We start from the raw sequence: 11,052 nt of genomic DNA on the forward strand, positions 1-11,052 counted from the left end.
TTCACGGGAATCCAATCGATTTTTATATGAGAGCGAGCAGATAAACCGCAAAAATCAAGCAATAAAATCCCAGGCGTTTTTGGTCCAGGCTCCCCCCAACCCCCAACATCCATTGCCACAAAATGAAGAGCAAAGGGATGTCGGTGCAAGTGAGATGGAGAGTGTAGAGTGAAAGAGATGGAGTGGCCTGGGACTGCGAAAATACCAAAACGGCAATAAATGGTGTTGATATCCCGCGAAGCGTGTGAAGACGCTAACGATGCCGCCAAAACTTGTTAACCACAAAAATTATTGCATGAGATGAAATAAATTAAGGTGGCGGCATCGGCATCGCTGCCCAAACTGCCCCAACTGCCCGGTTGCCCCACCACCACCAGTAAGACACAGCATCAGCCACTGAACCACCGAACTATCGGAGCTCCACGTCCTCTTCGCTTCCTATTCCACCGCGGATCCTTGCGGCGACGGCGACGGCGACGGTTCGGTTCGGTTCAGGCCGCCAGTGGCGACGCCGCCTCCCCTCCTCCTGCCCCCCCCCATCCTTTCCCCTCACTAGACCCCCTCCCCTCTATTAACCCACACCTCTGGCCTTTTGTTGTTGCTGTTGTATGTGTACTTTTGGTGAAATGAAATGACAGACGCGGCGCAAGATGCAAATTTAGCTATGGAATGTGGAGCAGCTCCAGGTTGACTTTAAAGTACTCTTACTTAAAAATAAGAATACAATTTTTAATTTGGTTATAGGTAAGATGTTAAATAGTTTATTAAGGGGTAATTATAGACACAACTTTGTTGTACTTCTTATTTATTTTATAATTATTTGTATGATAGATTTAAAGATCTTAATAAAGAATCTTGACAGCCCTTGAAAAAATAGACTCTATAAAGTGACTATTATATTCTTATTATTTCCATTTAAAATTTCTAATAAATTAAATATGATGATAGTATAAGTACTTAAGTTTCTGAAAGTAAGGTAAGTATCCTATAAGTTTTTGGAGTTACTAATAGATCAAAGATACTAGTACTTGTTTTATGAAGTTTAGTAGCTATGACAATTAAGTAGTTCACTAAAGTCTTTTTGGGGTGTAGAACCCTTATGTTAGACCTCAGAAATAAAATATACCATTCCTAATTTAAATATAGAGCATTAAACCCCTTCATATACCCCAAAATATTTTTGGTTATCGCGGTAGAGTCATTGGCAATGAGTTCAGTTCTGGCCAAGCCCGGGCACAGGTCTCAGTTGGATCCTTCCAGGTTCGTCCGTCCCACTGTCCCACTGTCCGTTTGTCCGCCCCGTCCATCTGTCCGGCGGCGGACAGTGGACTCTACGGCGCTGCCGTTTTAGCAACATTGCAATCATCTGAAAATTCCATTCCAATCAAATTAAAAACTGGCGTCTACCTTTTTATCATTTTCTTATCAGATCTCAAGATCTGCCGCAGCGATGCCTTCTGCTGTGCGCCTTTTATGCGAATAACTTGTGGATGTGGCATGGGGCATGGGGCATGGGGGTATGTGTAGATGGGTCTGTGGTCCCTGGTCCCTGGTTTTGTGGTCCCCGACTTGGACTTGGACTCTGTTTCAGGCTGATTTGTTGTTGTTTTTCCTTAACGTTTTATATATATTTTTTTTTTGCTTTTCGCTCTTTTTTTTTATATAATAAGCAGATCTTTGTCCCAAAGAAACCGTGGCCATAATATATCAATATAAACGCGCACACACAGGAGCGATGGTGGCGGAGGGAGGTAAGGTATGGTTGGGCAGTGGGTTGGGGAGGTAGGGTAAGGAGGGGAGGGGAGGGCCAAAAAGGCGTCCATGAGCGCCTGGGAAGCAAAGCACATTCACGGCCTGGTCCGAACTGGACGTTGACTTCGTTACTCCAAAGAAGGAGGAGAGTCTGGGGGGTAAAGGCAAATGCGACCGAGCGACGACGACGACGAAATCCATTAGTTTTGCACCTTCGCAACATGTTGCAGTGACTTTGTTGTTGTTGTTTTTGTTGTTGTTGTTGTCGCCAAAAAGATTCGTCTCTCTCTGTATTTTTTTTGGTAATTTTGTTTTCTTTTTTTGGCCATTGCTGGCACCGCAAATTGGTAAAAATTAACACGCTGCTTTGCTCTTGACCAAAAACAGGCACACGAAACCCATTTTGCTTTTAGGCGTCTGTCGCCAAAATTCCTTTCATGCAATCCTCCCTCCCCTATCCACGATCGTCCCTCTGTCGTCATCATCATACTTCAATTTAATAAATTAATTGGCTTTGAGGCGGCTGATGCATTTGATCGGTTGGGTTTTCGGTTAAGAGGTAAGAGGGGAGAACGAGGCAGTGGGCAGGCAGTGGGAACTGATCTGCTGCAGCCTCCCATGAAAAGATAGAAATCAACTTTTTTGGTTCCTTACACAGATCCTCTTACAGTCTGCTCCTCTGGTGGAGCCTCGAGGTGGAGTAAGAAGTTCCCCCCCAACCCATCCCATCCCCGCTCAGTTGAATTCCTGGCGTTCAGTGGCACTCAAAATGCGTTTATCTGCGTTGTCTGGGACTGCGTTTTTATTATCTTAGGTGTTAATGATTTCATTTTTGGCCACCCAATTGAGGTTGTCTGAGTCTGGTCTTGGACATGGACCTGGACCTGGAGCTGGAGCTGGACCCTTTACTTATTCCCAGTCGTTACCTTTACTGCCAGACCCTCGCCACACCCCTCGACAACCAACCATTCCGGCCAGATCCCAGCCCGGTCCGGCATCCTCTGTCTCGGCTTATCGCTTTAATCTCTTCTGACAGTGATTATTGCTGTTTGCGGATTGTGCAATTGATGTGCGAACTTCGACACCATCTCTCGTTCTCGTTGGGCTCGTTTTTGTTTCGTTTCCCTTCGAGTACAGTGAGAACAAAAATCTGCAACATTTGTGAGGCTGTGTCTCTATTTAGAGCCGGAGTCTGGACCCGCGGTCTGGTGGCGGGTCGGCTTGCTTTTAGCGCCCAAATATGATGTCATGGATTTGGCCTGTAAGTCGAAACCCCAAAAAGGGCAATTTTTGAAATCATACGCCAAACATGGCGCGACATAACTGGGAGCCTTGGGAGCAGTCCCACATCCCGGTCCAGATCCAGATCCAGATCCACCACCAGGTCCACCATCCCAAGACCAGGACCAGGAGTTGGAGTTGAAGTTCGAGTCAAGGCAGAAGATGCTGAGCATTGTTCTTTGCACTGTCGCTTTCGCACTTCACAAAGGGATAGAGTTCAATTTTTGTGTCTGCATTCGAAACAAAAGACTTAAGCAACAAACTTGCCCATCTTTTTATGCTGGCGTTTCGGCTCTTTGGCGTTGCAGCTTCTTTTGGGCCAACAGCGAGAGTATTTTGAACCAAAAAGGTGTCGCTGATTGTCTTTTAAGAGAGTTTCTTATTTATTTTTTTTTTTTTGCCACCGTTTCTGGATCCGCGGCGCCGTCCACCTCCTGCCGGTTGCAGCTTGCTGCCTGGGCGTTGACAGTTGTTGTGATTGTTTTGTTGTTGCATTGTTGCCTGTGTGCCACCAGTGGAATGTGGCCATCCAGCCATCCAGCCTGCTAGCCGATCGGCCTCCCTTTGCCGGTGCATTCAATCGAATTCAATTGTTTTTGGCAGTCGCGCACCACAAAAAGCCCTCGACCACGTTCAAGCCAGAAATTGCAAATATAGCCAAAGAAACAGCCGCATTCCCACAGTAAGATTCAACAAAAAACAAAGCAAAAAATAAAAAGGATTCAGCCTCAAACAAAAAAAAACGAAAAAAGAAGGCACAGTAGCAGTGGGCATGATCGGGAGGCCGTGTAAGGTTGCGCCTGCCATAATCAGTTGCAGAATCGGCGGAACGTCTTTAACTCCCAACAGCCGCGCGCATCCTTCTCGCAAAAACCTGGCGCTAAGACCTCAAGCGATAATCGCACATCAATTCGTTTTATAATGATGACGAGCCCCGGGGATTCCAAATACGAGGGCGGGGGCAAGGACAGGGACTGGGACAGAGACAGGGCATGGTGGCCCCAGAGACCAGCGAGGCACCATCCATGCCTCAATGCTGGTGGCAAGTTTATCTAACGTTTGCGATCTTTGCAAGCTCCAGACCCGGCCCAAAGTGTGAGCCAATTGGTTGCTCGCCAGACCTTGAGCGTCTTAGAATCTCGGCACCATTCTCTACCTCTCTATTTGGCCAATACAGTTTTTGGTCAGGGTACTAAAGGTATATAAGTGGGAATAAATAGGATTTGGGGCTTACTATTTAAGAGTAAGTTTAGTAAAGTACTAGGAATATCATAGGATGGAGAGTATATCTACTGGTTTATATTTAATGTTACTGCCCATTTTATTACTATTTTAAAAAAAAATTATAGTAAAAATAGTAATCTATAGAGCATTCCCCCTTCGTTAAATATTTCCCCAAGTTAGTTGCTTCGTTATAAGAAGTCTACCAAGCAGAGAGACGGACAGAAAGACAGACCGAACAGCAGCCGGCAAATGGAGAATTGAGATTCGAGAATCCAGCAGCATCCCGGAGTCGAGATGAAATCAAATGAGATGGGATCCAGTGGCAGAGTGGCCGCCTCGGAGGCAATAGAAATCATTAGCAGCAAACGGCGGCGCTATCTAATCTGCGGTTTTTGGCTACTTTGAGGCCACATACCCCTTGGGCCCCCGGCTTGGATGTGTCGTCTATATATGCCTGCCCCTTGGTTGCCCCTTGATTTCTGTTGATTTAAAGCGCTGATTACTAATTTTATTAATTTTTCAACGATCGCCAGCAAGACAACTTATGTAGTCTGTGGGCTAAGTTCTTCATTTTTTTTTCCTACACTCTTTTTATCTTTGAGAATCTTTGGCCATGGAAGTGGCCCGGAGGAGGCCTTAGGTGCTGTTGTCGCTTTTGATTTAGTTGATGTCTTTATGAAACATTTGAAATACGACACTTTTTTTTTATAGCGCTTTTATTGTGTGTCCTTCTGCGGGGGAATCGGCGCAGGGATTCTGAAATTAAAAGTGATTTCATTTAACGGTAAGGCGAGGCGCCTTTTGAAGTAGCATCGAATTTTTGTGGCAAATAATTTTTGTTATTTTTGGGTGTCCTTTTTGGAATTCCAGAGTAGTGGAGTGGAGCGGCAGCGGCTGCTAAGCTAATACCTATTAACCCCTTGATGGCTGGCGTCGTTAATCAGATCGTTTTCACACAGGACACGCACACACACACACAGGACACGAAAACTATCAAAGGCAGATGGCAGCAGCTGACCATGTCCTGTGAGTCCTTTCTCGTACAAGTGGGAGAACAGGAGGCCAAATACAAAAATTATTCCTAAATATGAATCACTGTCAGTACAAAGCGTGTGCTGGACAATGAAGCAGCTTGCTGAGTGTCCAGGCACGTCCTGCAGGATATCTTAGGCTACCGAAAAACTCCGGCAAACTGGAAGGGAAACGAAAGGAAAGACAAATTGAATGCAAACAACAAGTCAACTAATTCCTGGAACAAACAATGTGAGGGAACTCAAGGAAATCGAAATGAATGAATGACTGACTGGATGAGTGAATGAATGAATGACTGGATGAGTGAATGAATGGCTGAAAAGAAGCCAACTGAGATGAGATCGTGTACGCAATATCAGCGGATAATTGAGCCTAATAGGATTTTAAGTGCACGACTGCCAGACGACGACGGATCGGATCTATGGGATCGTATCCGAGATCTGAGCGAGTACGTACTGTATTGTATTGCCCCCCGGGAGGCTGTGTGCAACAAGGACAGAGATGCCGGGCGGTCCGTGTCCGTCTGCCAAGAGAAAAAAGGACGAGAGGCAGGGTAGCCGGCTGGGGCGCAGGGTGAAATCCGTTCCGCTCATTAAACGCACCGCCTAGACATCGGAGGTAGGTCCGATGTTACCGGTGGTTCCCGGACGGTACCGGAGGTACCACATTTCCTCTGCCCCCCTGTCCTCAACTTCCTCTCTGCCCAAGGAGTCTTCCAGGTCGTCTTTCCTCAATTTCTTTCATGAGTCAGCTGACTTTGTTTTTGTTTGTGTCTTGTGTTTGCCGGCCAAGGTAAATTGTGCGTGTTGCGGCATAAAAAAATACTCATATCACACAGAAAGGAAGCCAGCCAGCAGAAGGTTACACAGAGAGAAAAGTGTGAAGTTTTTTAGGAGGGAAACTAGTTACTATACTTGTATGTGAGGATAGAGAAGTCTCTGGCAGGGTCTCTAGACTAGACTGTCATATATAGTTATTTCTACTTTACTTTGAAGTTTAAAAAGGAAGATTAGGACTTTCATTAGACTATTTCCTTAGCATGTATATAGCATAAATAATATTATGGACTATATAAGTTAATAAATTTTTTAAAATTCTGCAATTTCTATAAGAACAAGCTGATCATAGATCCTCCTAAAATTTCTTACAGTGCCTCTATTGAGATAAACAGGAAGAATGACCTGCTGCTTAGGCAGACACAAAGGAAGACCACGGACCTGGGCAAGACGGTTTCAGCCCTATTGCGCCAACACCAACAACAAAAACAGAAACAACAACAACAACAAAAACTATAGAACAACAAACGAGACAACGGCGGCGGCTTATGACGCGCACACACAGCCCAGAAGACAATTAGCGACACAATGAGATTGAGATGCAGGAGTAGACCGAAGTCCACATAGGTATATACTATATATGTATATATATTCTCTCTTTTTTTTTTGTATACCTTCCGGCAACGGAAGCAGACAAAACCGGACACCACACACACCGTCCATCAGCTAGATAAAGTTGTCAGCTGATCTGGGATTCGGATGCAACTGCAACTGCAACGCTGCCACAGGCAGGAAGGCGATGAAAAAGTGGAGAAGGCGTGGCCCAATGATGTGGCACTTATGCCCCACACATCCGATATTAATTTTAATTCCCAGTCTAAAATTCCTGACTCTCTGGAAAGCTCTCAGGGGAAACGGCGCTCAAGAATGCCAAAGTCCGCCAAAAAGAGGCAAAGCTCGGGTCGTTCGAGACAATGGGGGCCAGACCAGAAAGATTTATAAGTGGATATCAAGAATATATGGGGACCGGGCCGCGTATAGAAATTTCAGAAATTTCTGGCCAGAACCGAAAGACATTCAATCAACGCTGGCTGACTGGGGACATGATGAACTGCCGCCAGCGAAACAAAACCACATTTTTGTCGGCCAACCGAAAAGGCCAAAACAAAAGAAATTCCTTGCGAATTTATGCAGATGATTTATGCATTAAGCCGAACTAGAAACAAAGACTTTTGGCTCCGAAAGGGATTAAATTGATTAGAAGAGAGAGCCGTAGAGCTGGAATCAAAACCAATCGTTAAAATAGAAATGAATTAGCTGCAGCTGCAGCCCGGACACAGCGGCAGCAACAACTCAATTAGGTGTTGCAAATGCAACATCACCAGCAGCATCAGCATCAGCAGCAGCCGCGGAGTCCTGAGGATTCTCATAAAATTTAATGACAACGCTTAATTACAAAATCAATAAGGGAATGCCGCAAACACAGATACACTCGGACACTTAGAACCTCGGCCAGGAGGGCCAGGAACTCTGGGGACGGAGTGGTGCCATAAGTTTGTCAATTTATATGGCCGGCGGTGCGAAAAGGCCTAAAGGTTCAGATATATGGCCAACACACACAAACAGATCCATACAGCTGGCTGAAATCACGTTAAGCTCAATAAAAAGCGCGAAACATTTTAACGCATCCCGGCGATAAAGTATCTGAAAACATTGCCCCAGACAATTCCAAGGCGCTAAGCCTCAACGCGAATTATCTTGGGTGTTTGTTTGGCCACATCCCTGTATCCTCTGTATCCCCTGTATCTTTATCTTTTTTTTGCCCTGTTCTCTTATATCTGCATCTCTGAGATGAGGGATTTGAAGAGGGACCGGCCCACCCCGAAGGTGATGATTTGATGAAATGTCTCAATTAGCTCATCATTTCAACTGCAATTGCGTGTGAAAGGTTCTGGCGGTCTGGAGGGTTTCCACTCCCATACCTCTCCGGATCATTTAGAAAAATATTTTGCCAATTCATTAAGAGTGAGTCCTGTCCAAACATTATTGAATTCAATCGAATCGATGAGGCAGCAACCCCAAAAAAAATTTCCATACATAAATCGTAAATCGTAATTAAATTAAAACGCACAATGAGACCTAAACAGAGGAGCGAGGAGTCCAAACAAAAGGTCCAAACAATAATAAATAATGACAACGAAATCAGAAATATATATATATATAGGTATATATATGATATTGTGTATGCTCCATACACATATAAAGCCATAGAAGGCAGGCAGTAGAAGGAATAGAAGGAACCAGGAACCAGCAGCTGCCACAAGGATTCAATAGACGGGGGACACACTTCCCGAGTGACCTTTTTTATATTTCTTCTTCGGGTTCTTGTTGGTTTTTGGGTTTCTTGGTTTTCTCGGTTTTCAGTTCTTAGTTTTTGGCAGGAGCCCTTTTGCACTAAAGTCTCCAGACTTTTTGGTGGAGGATGGTGGAGGAGGAGAGCCCCGAACGCCGAACGCCGAACGCCACATGCGCCACGTGCTAAGTCGTTGATCCTGCCCAGAAACAGAAACAGCTGCCATCCTGAAACACACAAAGGAACCGTCTGGAAGCGCTGTCTCTCTCTCTGCTCTTCTCCCTCTACTCTTTTTTGGCAGGACCTGCCTCATTTTAGGGTTCTGTATATGTCTTACATACATTATTTTTTTCTGGATCGTAGCACCTGCTTCTGTGTCTCCTGTATTTGTGTTTTCTCGTTTTTTTCTCTGTTGTCCTTATACTTATTTTTTGGGGCGTGCTAAGTGAGGTGCTGGAATTGTAGAAGCTGCTCAATCAGAATGTCACCGCTGTTGCCAACAAATGAGCAACAGGGCCAAGTCCCTAATTAATGAAGGTAGCCGCCTTATCGCCTTATACCGGACCACACACAACTACTCCAGAAAAAGGTTCGCTTTTCCGACTAAATAAATATTTCGGGCACTGTTTCGGGGCCCGAAACGAGTCCATGAGTCATGTGGTTAACCCCTGGCTAAATGTTTTGACCACTGCACGTGGTCCGGGCCACTAAGCTCTTCGTTGTTCTGTCTTTCGGCCACGGCAGCTGCCGTTGCATGTGAGATGCACCTGCCCATTAGCCCTTTCGGATTCTCAAAGACTCAAAGTCATGCCCCAAAAAGCGGCCAAGAAGCGAAAAGTTTGCATTGAAAAAGCCGCTTTTTAATTTAAGTCTTTGAGGATCAACTAACTGCATTTAACAGTTGCCCAGCTGGCGGCAGGGATCAGTTAAAGGACATGCAATTGCCAAAGGATAACGCAGAGCAATTTAAAGTTGGACTCCCTAGGGTGATTCTCGTTGTTAATGTCTTTAATTAACACGTTTTTTACTTTCTATTTGGCAGTGTCTATTTGTTTTTACTTCTTAATTTTTTATTTAGAAAATTTCCCTTTCTTTCCCTTTCCCCAAAACTGAGACTCGGCCTGGGAGTCGGACTTGAAAATGAAGTCGAAGTTGGACTGTGGGGAGAGCCAATAAACAATAATTCCCATGACTGCCACTAAGGCGAGACGGACACGACGACTTCCCAGACACTGCGTCTACGTCAGCAACAACAAAGTCGGTGGTCTAGGCCAGAAAACCAGCAACATCACCTGGGCAGCACCAGCAGCAGCAATAGCAGCAACATGAAGCACCCGTAGAAGCTGCAACACCAACAGCAACAAACCAGCAATTCAGGCAACAGGTGAGAGATGTGGCTGTTTGCTCGCCAACCGAAGCTGGTTTTTATTTCTACTTTGCTACTAGTGCACTTGAAAAATAAATTATCTAATTTTTATTCCGAAATAATGAGTTATTTAGGCAGAAAGTGTAAGTTAATTTTGCAAGAAAGTGAAGCAAAAGATTTAGAACATAATTATGAAAATAAAAGGGGTAATTATGGAGCTCTAATGTGACAAATATATATTTAAATCTACAAATATTATTAATAGTTTTCAAATAAAATGCAACTTCTAAGTGTACTCTACTCTACAATCATCTTCATGTGAAGCAGCAGCAGCAGCAGCAACTGCAACATCGGCAACATCAGCAACATTTGCTGCACACTTTCGCGACTTTGAATCCTACTTTTCAGCCTTGGTTGGGGGGAAGTGAGCTGAGCTGAAGCCAACCGAAGTAGAGTGAACTGAGCTTGATCTTGTCATTAAACGTGGCTGGCAATGATGTTGCCTCTGGCTGATTGGTCGAGTCTACGAGCCACAGGTTGCACGACCGATTGTTGCCACCTGTTCGCCAGAGTGCAGCAGTTGCTGCTGCTGCTTTATTGAAATTGCAGCTGTCGGCTACTGGTTTTTGTCTCACATTTCCTAAATCAAATAGCTCACAATTTGCAACTGCAACTGCAACTGCAACTGCCACTGCCAGTGCGTCCTTGAGGCAGAGTCAGCCCTAGTTGCTACCAATTCGATCCAATCAAAGCTCGTCATAGTAAATAACTTGTTATTGTGGAATATTTCAGCCAGAGTGCGGCTAGCCAAGTATCTGAGTAGCGCGAGTACTCGAGTAACCGAGTATCTGTCAGTGCTTAGTCAAGCTGACAGGCCTGGAAGCTGCACTCGCTAAATATCTGTCTGCGGAATTTGTTGATAAGCTCTGCTTGGAAGAAAAAAGTGACTGTAGGGGGACTGGAACGGAGAAACTGGAGACTCGAGACTTGAGACTGGAACTGAGGCGGAGATGGAGTCTGAAATGCCAGACAGGCTGTGGCATGGGACACATCGTGATGCAGTTCGTCGCCTGGGCTTGTTATTATTCTCTAGACTGCACGGCGTCTTTGGCATCTAGATTCTGGCTCAGAAATGTCGACATCTCGGTTATAGACTCTCCGCCATCGAACGGATTCTAAGCGGACTCTGACATTTGCTTTGGAAATTATCGGAATAAGCCAAATACCTGTGAAATTAACAAGTAATTCGCCGGCTTAAGATTTCAAGA

The sequence above is a fragment of the Drosophila ananassae genome, chromosome 2R (assembly GCF_017639315.1).
Source record: "Drosophila ananassae strain 14024-0371.13 chromosome 2R, ASM1763931v2, whole genome shotgun sequence".
Lineage (NCBI taxonomy): Eukaryota > Metazoa > Arthropoda > Insecta > Diptera > Drosophilidae > Drosophila > Drosophila ananassae.